Here is a 22,644-nt window from a genome sequence, read left to right on the forward strand (position 1 = left end):
TACTTGGAAATCATTTCCAGTAGGAGAATCACAGGAGGATAGGGAAACTATGGTGCTTTTGGGATCACCTCCAAGCATTCCTGAAGGACTCAAACATCCCCATCAATCCATGGCTTGTGACCAATAAAATGCTGGAAGTTCTCTCAGGGAGACACTCAAAAACTCATGTGACTTCATTAGGACCACAAAGGGGTGAAGTCAAGTTGTTAGGCACTACAAAAACTTCCAACCACTAATCTACCTGACCCAGTTGTCGCATGTGGCATTGACAGTGACCATTTCTTATCATCCAACTCAGGGCCTCTCAAATCAGATTGGAAGAAAGACATTTTCAATCCTAATGGCTGCCTAAAATGAAGACACAAGGAACTCTTTGCAATTTGAGTGCAGAAACAAAAATAAAATTGGTAAAGCAAAAGCAACATCTGTATTTTTCATAGGAGGGAAGTAAATTTAGAAATGTTTTCTAATTGTACTAGAATAGAAAGCTTAAAAAAAGGTGCAAACTGTTGAATTCATGAATAATACATATGCTGAGGGGATGGGTAAACAGAATTTGTCAGTTAAAGCCAACAGAAAGAGTCCATAATCGCACTTCTACTGCAACAGAACCAAGGCAAAAGTGTATATCTGGTCCATACTAATCAAGCAATTAACAAACACAGTTACGTCTTGCTAAGAACTGATTGGAGTTCTCTCAGCAGGTCACCAGCACAAAGCTTCAAATGGACGTTTTACCAGGAACTAACCATTAGAATGTACCATTGTTACAATTGATTGCTTCATTCATCGCTTCAATCATTTGATTAAATCAGTGAATAATTGGTTTCATCTTATGAAGGAAGGCAAGAATATGTCATGGATGGTGTGAAGAACAGTCAGTGCTGAGAGGGTTAATGCTTTTTTTCCGGGCAATTGATCCTATTGGTAAGAATCTGGTTCTGCCTGAGTTTTTGGGAACCATTCAAGTTCAATTCTTTGAAGGACTTGTCTCCAGCTTTCAAAGGGAGTTTAAATCTTTTGAAAATATACTGAATACTGAAAACATTCCTCGGCATTAACAAGGGACTTCTACAATAACCCAATCCAACAAACCTTTATGGAGAAGAGTCCTATTTCTTTTCATGATGACAAAAGCATACATTTACAGGAAAACATGATTAGCAATTTAAAAATATTATTTTCACGTGCTTTCTTTGCATTTTTTTTATTGTGCTTTGACTGCAATGAATCTCAAATTTTACGTAAAATGTATCATTGAATCCATTTTAATTTGATATTTTAACAAGGCATTAACTTGTTAATTTTAAATGGCATAGTTACTGAATTTGCAAATTTTCTGCCATTATTGCACAATATTTCTAACCAATAGGTAGTGGAACATTTTAGATTCATTTAAGTTATGAATAAACACCTGTGAAATAGATTCAGAATGATTATAATACAGACCAGTTATTTTTGTGAAATATTCAGCTTCGTATTAATATGAAAATGTGGTATAATCTAGGTGAAAATGGCACCCAAATTGAGCAGGCAGAGTTATCATGAACCTACCTCCCAAAGCACATCAACATTTGAATTTAATTTTGCTCATTACTCCGTGTGCGTGTGTGTGTATCTTGTGTAAATGCATGGTTGTGAATGCATGTGTGAGTCTTTGAATATGTCTGAATATTGTCAATTCTTTTGCCTGTTTCCACTTCTGTGAAACATCATGGAATATTTCACTACATTAAATGCAGTATATAACTGCAAGCTGTTGTAACTGCGCAGATGCGTGTAGGCATTAACTGTACACTCACTTTACGTACCCATCCAGACCTTCCCTTTCCCCAGCTACTGTCTGAACCAAACTTTGAGCCAAGTTGGATCGGTTAGACCTGTTACTTTAAGCATGCCATCATCTCCATCTGGCACCTATGATACAAACTTAAACTTTCTCAGCTATAAGATTGCTTTATACAGTATTTGATGTCATTTTCTGAATTAGTTCTGTTAAAAAAAATTGTAAACTGTTCTGTCTTGTGTTTATAAATAATAATGACAAGAATTTGTAAAAATTTGTGCCTTTAGTCTATTAGAAGCTTTCTCCCTACAATTTCAATGATTAGTACACTTCTCAAATTCATTGCATTCCAAACATGATTCACGTTTTCACATTCTAATTCACAACAGCCTTTAAATTTTCTGTCATTTCTGCAAAGATGGGAAAAGACTTTTTGTACTTCTTTGAGTGATATTTAGATATTTCTTGGTTGAAAAAAAACCCTTAACATTCTTAAAGTTTGCATTTTTGAAGCTTTGTTACATAATGTGAATGAAACTTCCCTACTGATTTCAAATCGGGCATGCTCAATAACAAAGAGAAGTTAGTCTTTAGGTTCAGCTTCTCTCCAAGTAGTACAGAATAAAAAAAGTAATCCCCACTGCTTCTGAACTGAATGCAGCAAGCTCTACACTCCTGACTGACACTTCACTTCTTCCCTGAATAGACTTTAAACTTCAGACGACCTAACAGGGTACTAGATCAGTACTGCAGGGGGATAATAATTTGCATGATCCATTGTGCTGTAGAATTTTGGATGCATTGCAAGGCCAGTTCCATTTACTTCCACTCTGGCTGCCTGTTGCAGCATTTGAATAGTCCCAGCTCAAGGGGACACAAAGAGCTTTTGTGTGTCATATGAACCATATTCATCATGTAATGCCAGTAACACAAATCTGATTGGACATTTTGACCACTTTGATGCTGATCCAGAGTGCAAGTCGTCAGTGACTGCTAACTTGAGTCTCTATTCCCCCCTTATTTTTTAGCATTGGGATGTGGTTCCTCATAATATGAAACAGCAAATTAATAACAAACGCTCCCAATGAACAAAAACACAGGAGCATGATTGACACTACTTTATGCCGGGACTAACAAAAGGGTGATTTGAGCAGAATTCAGAATGAGTTGCCGGAGCGTGGATTTAATTCAGATATTTAAGATTTCTTCTCTGGAGCTTAAACGCTGGCATTCTCAGCTTACAGCACACTGAGCTGCTACCAAAACTGCTTATTGTATGCGGTTGAATTACTGAGCATGACACGCAGGAGTTCCAAGCTTGTATCTAATGGCATTTTTGTGGTTTGAAAGAAAAAGTAAATTAGGATTTTAGACTCAAAATCTTTGCAGCCATTTGGTAAGATTTTATTTAGTAATAATTTGTTTAACAATCAAGGTACTGGCAATCTTATTATGTTACTTTTAAGAAAAGGGCAACATATAAAAATAATGTGAGGGAAATCCAATGCTGACAAGTCTTATACATCTGTAATAATAGAGAGCAGATACATAGGTTACCTTGCTTCTTTGTTTGTACTTTAATCATGCTTTTAACCTGCATTCAAGCTACGGCTTACAGAAAGATACTGACATTATCTTGTGATTCCTTGTAAAACCAGGTTGCCTTGTATTTGGTGGTAGCGTTATTCATTAGAGTGTATCTCTTTTTGTTGCATTTAGCACTACAGACCTATTCATTATTTAACACTCGAAGCTTAAAAGGCTGAAAGGAGGTAGTGCATTTTTTGTTTCAAACCAACCCAGAAGCAATTTGTCATTGGCTTTAATGGAGATGTCTACTCCATGTGGGAAAAAAACAGCTGACATTTGATTATAAAGAATTGAGGAGGGAGTAATTGGTAAATTTTGACATTATTTTGTTTTATCATCTATACAAGATGAAAAACGATGTGAGGAATTTCTCCAAGGCTAACGTGAAACCGTGATAGAATTCATGTGTGTATTTCACTACATAAGATACAAACAGAGAAAATAGATGCCCATGTTTATTGATCTTTTGTGAGAGAGAAGGAATAAGAAGCAAACATCTATTTTAACATCTATTTGCAATATGGACACAGTGAACATGGGGAATGTAATTTCTGATCTATTTTTGTCTGCAGTGATGCAGCATTGTTTTTTAAATAAAAACTACAGATTGTGGGGAAAGGGGAAAACTGAAGGAATTAGGAACCTTGACTTGTTTTAAATTTATGGGTGAAAATGAGTTAAGTAGTACAAGGAGCCTCACTTTCAATGCAATGGAGATTCATGGAAGGTGGAAGAGCACAGATCATTGGAGTTCAGATGGAAAGCACACATCAATGTGATTCCAGGATGCTTCATTCTACTGGTACTATAAACGTAATGCTTTTTTGTTAATTAAACATACTGAATACCTGTCCTTCTGTAGTATATGCTGGAAAACATCAGGTGTTCTGCAAAAGACAAATGTATGCTCCACAATTTGCTATGAAGGGATTTCAGCTCTTAAACCCGAGCTGAACCTCAGAATCACTAATCCAGTGACATTATCACTAAATCACTTACATTCCAGAGGCAAGAAGCAAGAGTGTAAAAGTGCTAACTTTTTCAGTGTTAACTTCACTGTGATGGGACCTGTCATTGAAGCAAAGTAGTCTGCCCCTCATTAATTACAAAAGAGATCCAAGTTTGAAATATCTGAAAACACTAAGACCCATTCAAAGCAAAACTCAATAGACTCCACATAGTGTGCCATGATGACAGTCAGAGCTGTCAGAGCAGGAAGATGTTATGTAGATATGCTTGGAGGACTGCCACCCCAACTGATCACTAGCTGTATGTTCTGCGCCCCCCACATGACATTGGGTAAGTAGAAGTGAACTTCCAAAGTTAATTTAGGTTACTAACATGATCTATAACAAGGCTCTTGATGACCCTGATCAATTGCCCAACTTGTGGAGGTGGATAGCATTTCCTGATCCTGAACTCATTGTTAAAATGGACAAAATCAGGAAGGAATCAAGACGTCAGAATGCCAACACTAGCCTTATAATATTTCGCTCCTGCCCTCCTCTATTTCCAAGGCTGACAAGGCATGAAGACACAGCCCTCTATTCTTCAGTGAATATTTTATTCTTTATTTTCCTGAATTGGCTGAAACCCATCTCAATTACACAATGTTTCGCTGCTCTGTATTTTGTCTTCAGAGCACAGGTAGGAATCCTTCTCATTTACAGAAGCATTACAAGATATTGAAGCAAGGATGGAGAGGGACATGATACATTGGTCATCTTAGGATTGAAACCCATTAATAAAGCATGCCAGAATGTTTAATCCGTAAGTTTTGCCCTTCCCTTTCCAGTGAATAGTGCAGTGGAGCACAAACCTATGAAACAAATAACTTATATATATCAAAACATGAGGACAGATTAAAACCAAGATATTTTGAACTTTATTAGAAGTAGATGATGTTGATAACAGTTTGTAAAGGGTGGTTTATTTGTGTAACAAATTTGTTAAGGCAACCCTGTGTTTACATTACACCCCTGTCCCACCAGTGAACCCACATGTCTCTTTTGTCTCTGCTTTGCCCTGTCTGAGCTCATTTTACCATTAGATATGTCAGCGTTCTCCACCATTTCCCATTAAACTGATAATAATGCAACCTACTTTTCTGGCTCCCAGGCTAGCTGGTATTGTAAATTGTTTCTTCACCTCAGATACTGTCCCTCCAATATTCAAATTTGCCTTCATAACGGTCTCCTTGGAAAAATCACCATTGAATCTCTTTGTCTTTGCAAACCACCAATCACCCTCACTCTTCCAAAGTCCTTCAAGTATTCTGAATGGTCTTGACAAAGTGTACACGGAAAGGATCATTCATCTTATGGATCAGTCCAGGACTAGAAGGCACTTTTTTAAATTAAGGGTCATTCTTTCAGACAGAGATAGAGTCACAGAGTCATAGAGATGTACAGCATGGAAACAGACCCTTCGGTCCAACCTGTCCACGCCGACCAGATATCCTAACCCAATCAGCTGCCAGCACCTGGCCAATATCCCTCCACACCCCTCCTCTTCATATACCCTTCCAAATGCCTCCTAAATGTTGCAATTGGACCAGCCTCCACCACATCTTCTGGCAGCTCATTTCATACACGTACCACCCTCTGCGTGAAAAAGTTGTCCCTTAGGTCTCTTTTATATCTTTCCCCTCTCACCCTAAAACTATGCCCTCTAGTTCTGAACTCCTCGACCCCAGGGAAAAGGCTTTGTCTATTTGTCCTACCCATGCCCCTCATAATTTTGTAAACCTCTATAAGGTCACCCCTCAACCTCCGACGCTCCAGGGAAAACAGCCCCAGCCTGTTCAGCCTCTCCCTGTATCTCAAGTCCTCCAACCCTGGCAACATCCTTGTAAACCTTTCAAGTTTCACAATATCTTTCCGATAGGAAGGAGACCAGAATTGCATGCAATATTCCAACAGTGGCCGAACCAATGCCCTGTACAGCCGCAACATGACCTCCCAACTCCTGTACTCAATACTCTGACCAATAAAGGAAAGCATACCAAACACCTTCTTCACTATCCTATCTACCTGCAACTTCACTTTCAATGAGCTATGAACCTGCACTCCAAGGTCTCTTTGTACAGCACACTCCCTAGGACCTTACCATTAAGTGTATAAGTCCTGCTAAGATTTGCTTTCCCATGATACAGCACCTAACATTTATCTGAATTAAACTCCATCTGATACTTCTCAGCCCATAGGCCCATCTGGTCCAGATCCTGTTGTAAACTGAAGTAACCCTCTTCGCTGTCCATTGCACCTCCAATTTTGGTGTCACCTGCAAACTTACTAACTGTACCTCTTATGCTCGCATCCAAATCATTTATATAAATGACAAAAAGTAGAGGACCCAGCACCAATCCTTGTGGCACTCCACTGGTCACAGGCCTCCAGTCTGAAAAACAACCCTCCACCACTACCCTCAGTATTCTACCTTTGAGCCAGTTCTAAATCCAACTGGCTAGTTCTTCCTGTATTCCATGAGATCTAATCTTGCTAATCAGTCTCCCATGGGGAACCTTGTCGAACATCTTACTGAAGTCCATATAGATCACGTCTACCACTCTGCCCTCATCAATCAACTTTGTTACTTCTTCAAAAAACTCAATCAAGTTTGTGAGACATGATTTCCCACGCACAAAGCCATGTTGACTATCCCTAATCAGTCCTTGCCTTTCCAAATACATGTACATCCTGTCCCTCAGGATTCCCTCCAACAACTTGCCCACCACTGAGGTCAGGTTCACCGGTCTATAGTTCCCTGGCTTATCTTTACCACCCTTCTTAAACAGTGGCACCATGTTTGCCAACTTCCAGTCTTCCAGCACCTCACCTGTGACTATAGATGATACAAATATCTCAGCAAAAGGCCCAGCAATCACTTCTCTCAGTTCCCACAGAGTTCTCTGGTACACCCGATCAGAACCTGGGAATTTATCCATCTTTACCCATTTCAAGACATCCATAACTTCCTCCTCTGTAATCTGGACATTTCGCAAGATGTCACCATCTGTTTCCCTACAGTTTATATCTTCCATATCCTTTTCCACAGTAAATATTGATGCAAAATATTCACTTAGTATCTCCCCCATTTTCTGTGGCTCCACACAAAGGCCGCCTTGCTGATCTTTGAGGGGTCCTATTCTCTCCCTAGTAACCCTTTGGTCTTTAATATATTTGTAAAAACCCTTTGGATTCTCCTTAATTCTATTTGCCAAAGCTATCTCATGTCCTCATTTTGCCATCCTGATTTCCCTCTTAAGTATACTCCTACTGCCTTTATACTCATCTAAGGATTCACTTGATCTATCCTGTCTATACCTGACATATGCTTCCTTCTTTTTCTTAACCAAACCCTCATGAGGAAATTTTACTCTCAGTGAGTTTATAACTTTGGAAGTCTCTGTCTCAGAAAACGGTGGCGGCAGGGTCATTAAATACTTTTAAGGTAGAGGTAGACCGAACTTTGTTAAACAACGGAACCAGAGATCATCTGGGCTAGATGGAAATACAGACTTTGAAATATTGATAGATTAATCGTGATCTGATGGGGTGGTGGAGCAGGCCAGAGCGGCTGAATGATCTCTGTTTGCTCCTAATTTTTATATTCATATATTGGTGTCTCCCAAAATTGAGTCCACTATTCATCAATTCAGTGGTTGAACCTCTCCCAAGAGCTCCTTACCCTGCACTAGAGTTCCCTACTGGTGCTAATTGGTCACAAGTTACATTCTGTCTGATTTTAACCATATGCATTCTCATTCCTCTTCCTCTAGATCAGGCTGTCAGCTTTGAGATGGTTAAGCACATTACTTAACACTTTCACCATCCAACTAAGTGAGACTGCCCTAATCTGTTTCTATTCTTATCCACTCTGTTGTAGCCAGAGAAGCGCCCTCTTCTATTAGGTAATTATTTCTTTTAGAACCCTCCAAAGGTCTATCCTTGCCCCACTATTATTTCTCATCCTCTCGGCTACATCATCCAATCTGATGTTAGGTTGTACAGTGTACGTAATGACATCTAGTTCTACCACAGCACAACTTTTCTCCAACCCTCTGTCATTTGTTATGCTTCCTCTCCAATATCCTGACTTGTACGAACCATAATTTTGGCCAATTAAATGTTGAAAAGATGGAATTCATTGCCTTCAGTATACACCAGAAAATCATTCGCAAGACATCAAATCCATTGCCTCATTGATCACTTTACGACAATTCATAGATCAGCAGTTTGGTAGCATGTTCAAAATGGTTCCTGTAATTTCTGCTTCTTTAAGCAGGAATGAGTGCATTTTGTGATCAATACTTTAGCGTGACTTCAAAGGGACATGTTTGCAAGGTGAGATGCTTAAAAAATGTAACAGAGACAACTGCCCTCATCAGTTCTGGTCTGTCCACTAGAGAAGCTATCAGATCCTGTATCGGCATTGCTTTGTTTCTCTGATGTAAATATTATTACTTGAGAACCTGCAAGGCATTCTGCATTGACTCTAAGAGCATTTTTGATTATCAGTATTGTGCAAATGAAAATATTGCCTTTGAATTATCTTCCTGTGTCCCAATCCAATTTCAAAGTCTGGGGAAACAATTGACCTTTTATCAAAGTTTTTATTTCAGTGAATCTCTAGTTTGTTCGACAGCTAAAATGCTGCGGTAATGAAAATCCAATTCAATGCAACAACTTTGCATTCCGGGTATCGATCTGAACTAGAAGGGTTACTGTTGTCATTTTGGAGAGATTTAAAATATTTTATTGGTTTCCAGCACATTATGATTTTTTCTAGTATGGCTGCTTTTGCATATGTTTTTATTTAAAACGATATGAGGTTGGGGCAAGAATATCACACTTGGCTTCTCAAGCTTGTCGATCATTCTGCACCACAATGGCTGATCTTCTTCCTCAATTGCACTTTCCAATCTGCTTCCATAGCCCTTGATGTAGTGCACAGATGAGCATTCGCATTCCACTGGGCTGGAGAAATCCAATGATTCACAGTCCTCTGAGGAAATAATTTTCTTATTTCTTTCAGCCCTAAATGGCTGACTCCTTATTCTGAGACTATGATCCCTAAGTCTAGACTTTTCAAGCAAGGGGAATGACCTGTCAGCATCTATCTTATTCAGTTTTCAATGAGATCTGCTCTCATTTTTCTAAGCTCCAGAAAGCATTGGTCCATTATGATAAATCTAACCTCTGAGGACAATCTGTTATCACCAAGAATCAATTGAATGACTCTTTGCGGTCGATTGTCTCAGGCAATTATGTCCTTCCTAAGGTAAGGCGACCAAAATTATATATAGCACTCTGGAAGGTCAAGTACTGGTAGAAATTATACAGTGAATGGCAGAACCCTTAGGAGTATTAATATGCAGAGGGATCTGGGTCTAAAAGTCTGCAAATCACTGAAGGTGGCAGTGCAGGTAGATAACGTAATTAAAAAAAAGTTCTCTGGCATCCTTGCCTTCATTGGAAAGGGCATTGAGTATAAGGATAGTCAAGTTCTGCTGCAACATTTTAGGGCTTTAGTTAGGCCACACATGGAATATTGCATACAGGTCTGTTCATCACACTACCCAGAAGAGCGTGAATGTTTTGGAGAGGGTACAGAAAAGGTTCACCAGGATGTTGCCTGGTATGGCAGATTTTACCTACGAAGAAAGGTTGGATAGACAGGGTTTATTTTCACTGGAATGCAAGAGGTTGAGGGGCATTCTGATAAAAGTTTATAAGATTATGAATGACATGGATAGAATAGAAAGTATGAGGTTTTTTCCAGGATTGAGAAGTCAATTACTAAGGGACGCAGATTCAAAGTGCAGGAGGTGGTATTTAAAAGAGATGTGTGAGATGGTGAGTGCCTGGAACACGCTACCAGAGGAGATGGTGGAAGCAGACACAATAGCAGCATACAAGAAAGACCTGGACAAATACATGAATAGGATGGGAATAGAGAGATATGGACCCTGTAAGTGAAAAGGCAGTATTAGTATGTAAAGGCAAAACGTGTGGGCACTGGCTTGGAGGGCCAAAGGCCAGTTCCTGTGCTGTATTGTTCTTTGCTTTTTTTTGTATCTCACCAAAACCCTATAGAATGGCAGCAAGACTTATTTATTCTTGTTCTCCAATCCCTTTGTGGTAAAGACTAAATATACCCTTTGCCTTCCTGGATTTTGCTGCAACCCTTTGCTAATTCCTGTCTTAAGTATACAAGCACACCCAAATCTCTATAGCAGCAATTACTAGTTTCTTAACTTTTAAAAGACAATTCTGCTTTTCCATTCTTACCGTCGAAGCAGAAAATTCCAAACTTCTCCACATTATATTCAATCTTGCTTCCTCTTGTCAACTCACTTAAATTGTCCTTATCCTTTGGTAACTTATTCTAACCTCATCTAGCTCATCTGCTTAATTTTTCATCTAGTTTTGCATTTGTAACAAACTTTCATCTATTATGCAGAGTCACCCAAATCGTTGATTCTAGTAATGCTCTGCATATAGGCAGATCCTTTACTCTTTTCTCCATGCCTCATTGTCATGTGCTTTTCCTCTTCAGTTGCTAGGAGCTTCCTTCTTTTAACTTCAATAAGCCGTGATATGATGGCAGAAAAGAATACATGAGGTGGTTTCCAATTGCTTTCTTCAGGTGCACTGCTAAGGAAGCACAGGTTACTCTTCCTAAAGGATCCTTTAGCTCTAAGGAGCTATTTCTCTCAAGGTTCTAGCTTTCCTGCCATCACCAACCACAGTCTAGTGGAGCTGCCTTCGGCCATAGCTCATATTCCTAAAAATGGTATCCTTGCCTGGTGCGGGACCATCTGCTGGAGAGATTCACAAAGTGACACAGGCAATAACCCCCTAAGGTTTCAAATGACTGTCTATCCTATCAGTCTTTGATATAGATCGTAAGTAGCTGTGGCACAAACACTTATTCTAACGATATTCCAATCAGAAAATGATCAGTTTATATCTACTGTCTTTTTCCTGCCTATTAACCAATGCCCAATTCATGCTAGTACATTACACTCGATCCTCTAAACCCCAATTTTGTGTGGCATTTTCTGAAATGCATTCTGGTAATCCAAATGCATTGCTTTCACTTTGTCCCACATATCTACCAGGCATCCCTCAAAACGTGTTAATGTCAAACACAATTTCCCCTAAACCATTTTGACTCTACATCAGCATCTTATGATTTTATAAGATGCCTTTAATAATTGATTCTAGCATTTTACCTACCACTGATGTCAAACTAACTGACCTATAATCTTTTGCTTTTTTTACCATTCCCCATTCCTTCAATAAAAGGGTTATGTTTGTTATCTTAAAATGCATGGAGAATCTAGAAATATTAATTGCAGGGAATTCTGGAAATTTCAAAACCAGTATATCTTATTTAAAACCCAAGATCAGATGCATGGGTTTTATTTGGATGTTATTCTCACTAATTCCAGTTATACTTTTGTTTTTCTGATATTAATGATTTTAAGTGCCTCATTCTCCTTTTATTCAATTGATTTCTTAACTTCATTACTCAGACAAGTCGAGAGAAATATCTCCAATATATATGTGCAAGGAAATTTAAGTCTTTTATCTGACCAGGTTATGTTTTCCCACACTCATAAGAAGAAAGTTTTGACTATGGTAGGCAACTCCTACAAAAAAATAGCTAAAATTCTTCTCTTTGCTGCTGTCGTGTACTTCTGATTATCTACAGAGAATGCCTACTTACATGCCAAACCATAAGGTGGTTTCCAATTCCTTCCTTCATGTGCAGCTATTTTTCTCAAGGTTCTTGCTTTTCTGCCATCACCACCAAAACTGGTGAAAAGATGTTCAGCCTTGTCCACCTGAGATCCAAGATCCAAGTCCTCAGCAGAGAATTGCTGTTCACAATGATGTTGCACTTTATTCCATACCGCAGAACACCGTGAGTGGCAAAGTGGGCAATCTCTAAGATTACACCAAGCAATGTTTAACACAGTGTCCTACCATGGCACCAATTATCATCTTCCAAAACAGAAGACTGCTAAAATAATATCAAGACATGAATTGTCGAGCATTAATTATCAGAAGTAGAAAGGACTAATCAAATATGGGTCATGTCTAATTTCCCAATCAAGTAGCACCACCACAACAATGTTTGGCTACTTCATTTTAATAATGCCCTTATGCAGCTTTGGACACTGCCTTGGACCCCATACCATCATGAGCTACAGGCTGCACAATGTGATCCTGATCCTTTTCTTCTCTAACACATTACTCAGAAGAGCCTGTGTTTGTGAGTACTGTAGGCTGAACAGGGGAGCAGTCCACCAGCTAAGTGCAGTACTTACTCTGCTGTTGTGAAAACGTTCCAGGGAATTAGAACATAGAACAATACAGCACAGAACAGGCCCTTCAACCCATGATGTTGTGCCGGACATTTGTCCTAACTTAAGCACCTATCCATGTACCTATCCAATTGCCGCTTAAAGGTCACCAATGATTCTGACTCTGCCACTCCCACAGGCAGCGCATACCATGCCTCCACCACTCTCTGGGTAAAGAACCTACCCCTGACATCCCCCCTATACCTTCCACCCTTCACCTTAAATTTATGTCCCCTTGTAACACTCTGTTGTACCCGGGGAAAAAATCTCTGACTGTCTACTCCATCTAGTCCCCTGATGATCTTATAAGCTCTATCAACTCACCACTCATCCTTCTCCGTTCCAATGAGAAAAGGCCTAGCACTCTCAAACTATCCTTGTACGACCTATTCTCCATTCCAGGCAACATCCTGGTAAATCTCCTCTGCACCCTCTCCAAAGCTTCCACATTTTTCCTAAAATGAGGTGACCAGAACTGCACACAGTACTCCAAATGTGGCCTTACCAACGTCCTATACAGCTGCAACATCACCTCACGACTCTTGAATTCAATCCCTGTGCTAATGAATGCTAATACACCATAGGCCTTCTTACAAGCTCTATCCACCTGAGTGGCAACTTTCAAAGATCTATGAACATAGACCACAAGATCCCTCTGCTCCTCCACCTGACTAAGAACCCTACCGTTAACCTTGTATTCCGCATTCTTATTTGCCCTTCCAAAATGGACAACCTCACACTTGACAGGGTTGAACTCCATCTGCCACTCCTCAGCCCAGCTCTGCATCATATCTAAGTCCCTTTGCAGCCGACAACAGCCCTCCTCACTATCCACAACTCCACCAATCTTCGTATCGTCTGCAAATTTACTGACCCACCCTTCGACTCCCTTTTCCAAGTCATTAATAAAAATTACAAACAGCAGAGGACCCAGAATTGATCCCTGTGGAACTCCACTTGTAACTGGGCTCCAGGCTGTATATTTACCATCTACCACCACTCTGACTTCGACCGGTTAGCCAGTTCTCTATCCAACTGGCCAAACCTCCGACTATCCCATGCTTCCTGGCTTTCCGCATAAGCCTACCATGAGGAACCTTATCAAATGCCTTACTAAAATCCATGTACACTACATCCACTGCTCTACCCTCATCCACATGCTTGGCCACCTCCTCAAAGAATTCAATAAGACTTGTAAGGCAAGACCTACCCCTCACAAATCTGTGCTGGCTGTCCCTAATTAAGCAGTGTCTTTCCAGATACTCATAAATCCTATCCCTCAATACCCTTTCCATTACTTTGCCTACCACCGAAGTAAGACTAACTGACCTGTAATTCCCGGGGTTATCGCTATTCCCTTTTTTGAACAGGGGCACAGCATTCGCCACTCTCCAGTCCCCTGGCACCACCCCCATTGACAGTGAAGACAAAAAGATTCTGCAACGGTTCTGCAATTTCCTCTCTTACTTCCCACATAATCCTAGGATATATCCCGTCAGGCCCGGGGGACTTATCTATCCTCAAGTTTTTCAAAATGCCCAACACATCTTCCTTCCTAATAGGTATCGCCTCTAGCTTACCAGTCCATTTCATACTCTCCTTTTCAACAATACGGTCCCTCTCATTTGTAAATACTGAAGAAACGTACTCATTCAAGACCTCTCCTATCTCTTCCGACTCAATACACAGTCTCCCACTACTGTCCTTGATCGGACCTTCCCTCGTTCTCGTCATTCTCACGTTTCTCACAAACATATAAAAGGCCTTGGGGCTATCCTTGATCCTACCCACCAAAGATTTTTCATGCGCTCTCTTAGCTCTCCTAATCCCTTTCTTCAGCTCCCTCCTGGCTATCCTGTATCCCTCCAACGCTCTGTCTGAACCTTTGTTTCCTCAACCTAATGTAAGCCTCCTTCTTCCTCCTTACAAGACATTCAACCTCCCTCGTCAACCAAGGTTCCCTCACATGACCATCTCTTTCCTGCCTGACAGGTACATACATGTCAAGGACACATCGTATCTGTTCCTTGAAAAAGTTCCACATTTCAACGACATCCTTCCTTGACAGCCTATGCTCCCAATTTATGCTCCTCAGATCCTGTCTTGCAGCATCGCATGTACCCTTCCCCTAATTGTAAAACCTGCCCTGTTGCACGCACCTATCTCTCTCCATAACCAAGATGAAAGTCACAGAATTGTGATCACTATCACCAAAATGCTCACCCACTAACAAGCCCATCACTTGTCCCAGTTCGTTGCCAAGTACCAAATCCAATCTGGCTTCCCCTCTGGTCGGACAATCTACATACTGAGTTAGAAAAGCTTCCTGGACACACTGCACAAACACCGCCCTGTCCAATCTACTTGATCTAAAGAGCTTCCAATCAATATTTGGGAAGTTGAAATCACCCATGACTACTACCCTGTGGCTTCTGCACCTTTCCAAAATCTGTGTCCTAATCTGTTTCTCCACATCTCTGCTGCTATTGGGGGGCCGATAGTAAACACCCAACAAGGTGACTGCTCCTTTTCTATTTCTGACTTCAGCCCATACTACCTCCAAAGGCAGGTTAACCTCGAACTGCCTTTCTGCAGCCGTTATACCATTTCTAATTCACAATGCCACCCCCCCCCTCCTTTTTTACCACACCGCCCCTGAAATTTTACTGAAACATCTGTAACCAGGAACCTCCAACAACCATTCCTGTCCTTCTTCTATCTATGTTTCCTTGATGACCACAACATCGTAGTCCCAAGTACCGATCCACGCCTTAAGTTCACCCACCTTATTTCTGATACTCCTTGTGTTGAAGTATACACACTTGAGCCCATCTCTGTGTCCACAAGTATTCCCTGTCAGTGCTACCTTCTCCACAGCCTCCCTACATTCTTGGACATCCTGAAAAACAGCTAACCTACTTGCTGGACTACAAGTCCCGATCCCATCCCCCTGCCAAATTAGTTTAAACTCCACCCCCCACTCCCCACCCCCCCGAAGAGTACTAGCAAACCTACCGCCTAGGATATTGGTGCCCTTCTGGTTCAGGTGCAACCCGTCCTGCTTGTACAGGTCCCACCTTCCCCAGAATGCAGTCCTATTGTCCAAATACATGAAGCCCTCCTTCCTACACCATCCTTGCAGCCACGGGTTCAACTGCACTCTCTCCGTATTCCTTGCCTCACTGTCACATGGCACTGGCATCAACCCAGAGATGACGACTCTGTCTGTCCTAGCTTTTAGCTTCCTGAGGTCATCTTTCCATCAAACCTGTATATTAAAAATATAAACTGTGTTTGGCGTCTGTGGTGAACATAAAGCATCTGGTTAAAAGGCTTGCGGTAACTAACTAAACATAAATAATTCAGAATATGTCTGATGGGCCAGCAATTTCATCCAGAGGGTAGTTAAGCAGTATGGGACCAAGAAGGTGCCAGATTTAATCCCTAGGTTCTCTTGCGTTGTAATATTTTGACTACGGAAATGTTAAAAATTAGCCTAAGTTAGGAAATGGGACTCATTACAGCTTCCCATTACCAAATGTGCATCTGCAATGACATCCAGCAAACAGACTTGGATATGAGGCCCGTCGTAGTCAATTAGACTACATTCAATATGACACAAAGTGGTGGGATATGTCAGCTGCCCTTGAAACTTGATGACTAGTTCTCACTTTCAGAAGATGCAGACTGGGGAAAGTTTGTAAGAAACAGAAACATGGCTGAATATCTGTTATGCTTTAAAGATACTCAAAGCATCAGATTTTGGAATGTTACAAAAATCAGTGCACACCAAAATTCATATGGTTTTTACAAAAATTATATGGACACTGGAGTGAAGCAAAAGAAAAAAGTGTCCAAATGTTTTGGAGCTCCCAGTCTACGGCAGGTATAATATTCTACAGTGCAAAGAAAAATTCAGAGGGCAAGCGGAGGTAATGTAGAACAACAAAACAGAAAGGACAATCACTTTTGTTTTGTTATGGTTAAATATATCAGATAAGAGCAGGTTATTTCACAATCCCTGTCCAGACTTGTTTTGACTTGAAAGAGTTTAACAATCCTGAGACCATTATTTTCCTCTCTTGCTATGGGTGAGTATAATTGTGGCACATTCCATCACTTCAAGGGCCAGTGGATTGAAACCTGCGCTCAGCTATGTATCAGGTTATCCTATTTAATAAGTGGGCAGAGACGATTGCTTCAGGGTGCGCTGTTTAGTCTCTTGGTAAGTTTATGTAAATATAGCTGAGCGTCAGCTATGGAAGGGAAGTATTTTTTGTATCTCCAGCAAGCTGCAGCTTGCCAAGGCAGCTTTTCACACAAAATTTAAGGGAATGAAAGTGCAGAGACTGCCATCTTTTACAACTATTTAGTTTTTTTTGCTAGCTGGCTGAGATATTGACACACTTTTGCTCAGGGATACAAGGCACAGTGTTGTTTCAATGTAGTGTTGTGTCAAAGGTGTTTGGTCTTGACCTTTCAGTGACATTCAATAATGGTTCTTATTACTTAGCACTGAGTGTTTCTCCTCCCCAAAAATATGCACTTTGAGAAATTCCTGGCAATTTTAGAAAGAAAACTCAGTGATCCTGGCACAGAGATTCATTTGATGGGTAGGCAAGTTGGAACTTGGGCTAAAATATCCTCTGACCTGCTTTCTGGAAATCTAAGAGCATTAGAGGAGGAGTAAGCTACCTAGTCCTGGCTTCTGCTCTGCCATTCAATAAGATCATAGCTAACCTGATAATGGCCTTTCTGCTGGTCCCTCATAATCAGTGAATGCTCTGTGGATCAAAATCTGTCTAACTCAGCCTTGAATCTATTTAAATAGCCCACCCTCCACTGCTCATTGGGGAAGAGAATTCCAAGCATTAATGATCCATGATACTCTTTTATGAATGTGCAATTTGTTGCATTTTCATGATGGCATTATTTAAAGATGGGCAGGAAATTCTCTAGTATCCTGCCCAACATTTATCACTCACCCTGCACTGAAAACAATGCCATTCAGGCTATTTGTGTTGTTATTTGTATGGGTTTGCTTTATGCAAATTGTCAGTCACACTTCCTGCCTTACAAAAGGGAATACATTTCAAAGATATATCATTAGTTGTAGAGCATCTTATGACATCTCAAAGCTAGGAAAGATACTGTAGAAATTAAAGTCTTTCTTGTTACTCATTTCTATTATGTTCTTGTTCCTATGAACAATTAACAAAATTCTGAGCCCCTGGCAAGCAATATGCAGAGCTTTGGGGATGAAGAAAGCCCAAAGGTCAAGTGCTGGTATATACTGAATTATTGAATTCCAGTCAGAAAAATGGTAGAGTTGGTCTTAGCACACCAAGTCAGGCAAGGAAAGACCTAAGCAAGTTCCAGAGCACAATCTCTTTACCCTTCTATCCCAGGAAAAATGCAAATGTGGACATTTGCTGACAACCATATTGGAGTCAGATCTACAGTTTAAATTGTGTAGTTGCCAGGCTTAACACAGTAAACAACAATTTTGATAAGAACCAGCTAAAATGGAACGGGCAAGTTATAATCAGGAACAAAGAGATGGCAGATGAGTTAAATGCATCCTTTGGTTCTGTCTTCACAAAGGAGGGCACTAATAATGACCAGAAATGTTGGGGAACACAGGGCCGAGTGAGAGGGAGGAACTGAAGGAAATCAGTATTAAAGAGAAATACTGTTGGGCAAACTAATGGGTTCAAAGGCGAATTAATGCCTGTGGCTCAATAACCTATGTCAAAGAGTACATAAGGATATGATTATAGAAACCGTGAATGGTCATCTTTCAAGATTCTATAGACTGTGGATCAGTTCCTATGGGTTAGAGGGTAATTAATGTAACCCCATTATTTAAAAAAGGAGGTGGAAAGCAAACAGGGAATTATAGACCAATTAACCTTGCATTAATAGTGGGAAAATGCAAAGGATTTAATGTCAGTGCACTTCAAAAACTAGTGGAAGGATTAGAGAGAATCAGCATGGATTTATGAACGGGAAATCTTGACAAATCTGGAATTATTTGAGGTTATTATTAATAGAATTGATAAGGGGAAACTAGTGGATGTGGTTTACTTGCAGTCTCATAGGCTTTTGATAAGGTCACCTAAAATTAAATGGGATTGGGGGTAGTGTACTGACGTGGATAAGTAACTGGTTGGCAGACAGGAAATAAAACATGAATAAATTCTTCTTTTTCAGAGTGGCAGGCACTGACTAATGGGTTATTGCAGGAATCAGTACTCAGACCCCAGCTATTCACAATTTATATTTTAATGATTTATATAAATATAATATTTCCAAGTTAACATTTGACACATGGGTGGAAGATTGAGCTGTGAGGAGGTTGCCGAGATGCTTCAGTGTAATTTAGATAAGTAGATTGAATGGGCAAATGCATGGCAGATAGTGTGTAAATGTGGCATTTAGATGCAGAGTTAAGGAACATACATTTATCATGGTTGTTTTTTTTTCCCTTCACATATCTACAGAAGTTTATGCAATCAGCTTGCATGTTCTCTGCAGGCTTACTCTCTTATTCTATTTCCCCTTCCTAATCAATCCTTTTGTCCTTCTTTGCATAAATCTAATCTGCTCCCAAACCTCAGTTCTGCTGCTTTTTTGGCCAATTTTCTAGGTCCCTTAAATACAACAAATTCTGTCCCTAATTTAAATTGTAGAATTAGAGTTTAATGCCAGTTTAGAACCACAAAATGAAATTACATATGTCCAACAATCATTTGTTATGTAACAAATGTGATCTGCAAAAGAAGCAAAGGTGAAGTCATAGAGTCATAGAGTCAGAGATGTACGGCATGGAAACAGACCCTTCAGTCCAACCCGTCCATGCTGACCAGATATCCCAACCCAATCTAGTCCCACCTGCCAGCACCCGGCCCATATCCCTCCAAACCCTTCCTATTCATATACCCATCCAAATGCCTCTTAAATGTTGCAATTGTAACAGCCTCCACCACTTCCCTGGCAGCTCATTCCATGAGGAAAATCTTTTTAAATCTCTGAGTAGTTAGGGTTTGGAATGCACTCCCTGGAAATCTGATAAAAGCAGATTCAGTTGAAGCATACAAAAGGGCATTGGATAATTATTTATGTACATACAATGTGCAAAGGCATAGGGAAATTGTAGGGCACTGGCACCAGCTAATGATGTTCATTTAACAAGGTGATGGATATAGACTAGAGGGATTTGGTGTAGAACTATAGCCATCCACCATTAGTTTTGAGATGACCACTTCAAATGCTATTGGGTCCTAGTTTTAACTGTTAAGACTGGCTCATCTTGGAATACAAATGAGCTCTTTTTTTATACTGCAAAGCTGCTTCTTAAACTACCATCCCCTCTTTCTTCTGCTTACTCCTCCAACCAAATTTGCAAAAGTCATATTGACTTCTCTGTCATTCAGTTGGAAATCATTAAATCTGCTTGCATCTTCCTTTCCTATCTCTGGACCAGGACTTGTCAAACTATGTGCATGTTAGGTCAGAAGACAAATTTCAGCGATTCTGGACTCCCTTGTATCACTGACTGGCCTGGAACTCTGACCAAGTCCCAATAGTTGCAAGGTTTCTTTAAATCCTGGAGTTATAGTCATAGAGTCATACAGCACAGAGAGAGGGCCTTTGGTCCAACCACTCCATGCTGAACATAATCCCAAACTAAACTAGTTCCACCTACTTGCTCCTGGCCATGCCCATCTAAACCTTTCCTACTCATGTACTTATCTAAGTTTCTTTTAAACATTGTAAGCATGACCACATCCACCACTTCCTCAGCACGTTCACTCCACAGACAAACCGCCTTCTGTGTAAAACATTTGGCCCTCATATGTTTTTAAAAACTCTCTTACCATAAAAAAATGCCTATTAGTCTTGAAATACCCCCTCCTCAGGGAAAGGCACCTATCATTAACCATATTTATCGCCCTCATGATTTTATAAGGTCACCTCTCAACCTCCTTTGCTCCAGTGAAAAAGGTCCTAGCCTATCTAGCCTTTCTTTATAATTCAGACCTTCTAACTCTGAACTCTCTCTAGGTTAATAATATATTTGCTATAACTGAGCGATCAGAACTGGACATTGTTGTTTTTCAATGGTGGGAATAGCCTAACTACCTGATCTTGTTGGCATAAGAACCCACAAGATCTGTTGTACCTAGTACAAGATTCAAGGTACTCATATATCTTGTACACATTTTCAATGATATCATCTTGGTGTAAAGCATTGTTATACAAAATAAAGATGAACCATTTATGACTCCAAGCAAGCCAGTCCGGTGCCCTCAGACTTGAGACATAACAAAAATAAAAAAACACCTGGATTAGAATTGTAGGTTCCTGTAAAGTAGAAAGTGCTCACTTCTACTGAGGAACCATCATCCATGATGAAAATTCATCAGATTAAAGTCATTGTCATGGCAAAACAATTAGGTTCAGCAGGGAAGTGTTCCTCTGCAAAAGGTATTGAAGAACTGAAGCATCCTCCAGAGGTGGTTGATGAGCCATGTGGCTTAGCACCTCAGAAGATTGTCCAAGAGATAGCAAGTCATCCAGTAGTCAAACAGTTTACAGACCATACAAGATCAGAGCCAAGGTCAGCCGTCCTCAAGCCAAAGATCTGCTGATCATACAAATTCAAAGAGTAAAGGTTCTATAAAAATAATGAAACTTCCAGATCATCTCAATTTGCAAAGTCATTGATTTGGCAGGAGATTAGGTAATGGTTAATATAATAATGTTATTGTATGAACATTAGCCATGGGACAAACGCCTAGGAAGAAATGTTGTATAAGACAGTACTTCTGATGAGGTTAATTTTGGAGACAGCATTAAGCCCCACCCAATTTGATGATACCAGGCAATATTGATTGGGAAATCAAGAGAATAGCTTTGAATGCTGAATGGGACAAATGTGTCATTTATGACTCCCGTAAGTTTAGTAATCGTGCCTAATTAGGTAATGTTATCATGTAATAAACTGCATTACACTAAGACAATAGCTTCTTCTTCTTCAGACTCTCTACTGGTTGTTCCTCGACCATTATAAATTAACTAGGCCCACAACTGAACAAAGAGACATTGGAGTGCAGGTTCATAGCTCCTTGAAAGTAGAGTTGCAGGTAGATAGGATAATGAAGAAGGTGTTTGGTATGCTTTCCTTTATTGGTCAGAGCATTGAGTATAGGAGTTGGGAGATCATGTTAAGGCTGTACTGGACATTGATTAAGCTGCTTTTGGAATATTCTGTGCAAGTCTGGTTTCCTTCCTGTCAGACGATGTTGTGAAAGTTGAAAGGGTTTAGAAAAGATTTACAAGGATGTTGCCAGGGTTGGAGGATTTGAGCTATAGGTAGAGGTGCTGAATAGGCTGGGGCTGTTTTCCCTGGAGTGTTGAAGGCTGAGGAGTGACCTCATAGAGGTTTATAAAATCATGAGGGGCATGGATTGGATAAATGGAAAAAGTATTTTCCCTGAGGTGGGGGAGTCCAGAAGTAGAGGGCATAGGTTTAGGATGAGAGGAGAAAGATATAAAAGGGACCTAAGAGGTAATGTTTTCATGTAGAGGGTGGTGCGTGTATGGAATGAGCTGCCAGGGTGGAGGCTGGTACAATTGCAACATTTAAAAGACATCTGGATGGGATATGAATAGGAAGGGTTTGGAGGGATATGGGCCACATGCTGGCAAGTGGAATTAGATTGGGTGGGGATATCTGGTTGGCATTAACAAGTTGGACCAAAGGGTCTATTTCGTGCTGTATGTCTCTATGACTCTATGACTCTATCTTGTGCTTAGCAGCACTAGGACACAAAAAACAGACTTGGAAAGAGAGAGCAATTTATCCGGCATGGGAATTTGATTAGTT

This window comes from Hemiscyllium ocellatum, chromosome 18 (assembly GCF_020745735.1).
Source record: "Hemiscyllium ocellatum isolate sHemOce1 chromosome 18, sHemOce1.pat.X.cur, whole genome shotgun sequence".
In the NCBI taxonomy this organism is placed as follows: domain Eukaryota; kingdom Metazoa; phylum Chordata; class Chondrichthyes; order Orectolobiformes; family Hemiscylliidae; genus Hemiscyllium; species Hemiscyllium ocellatum.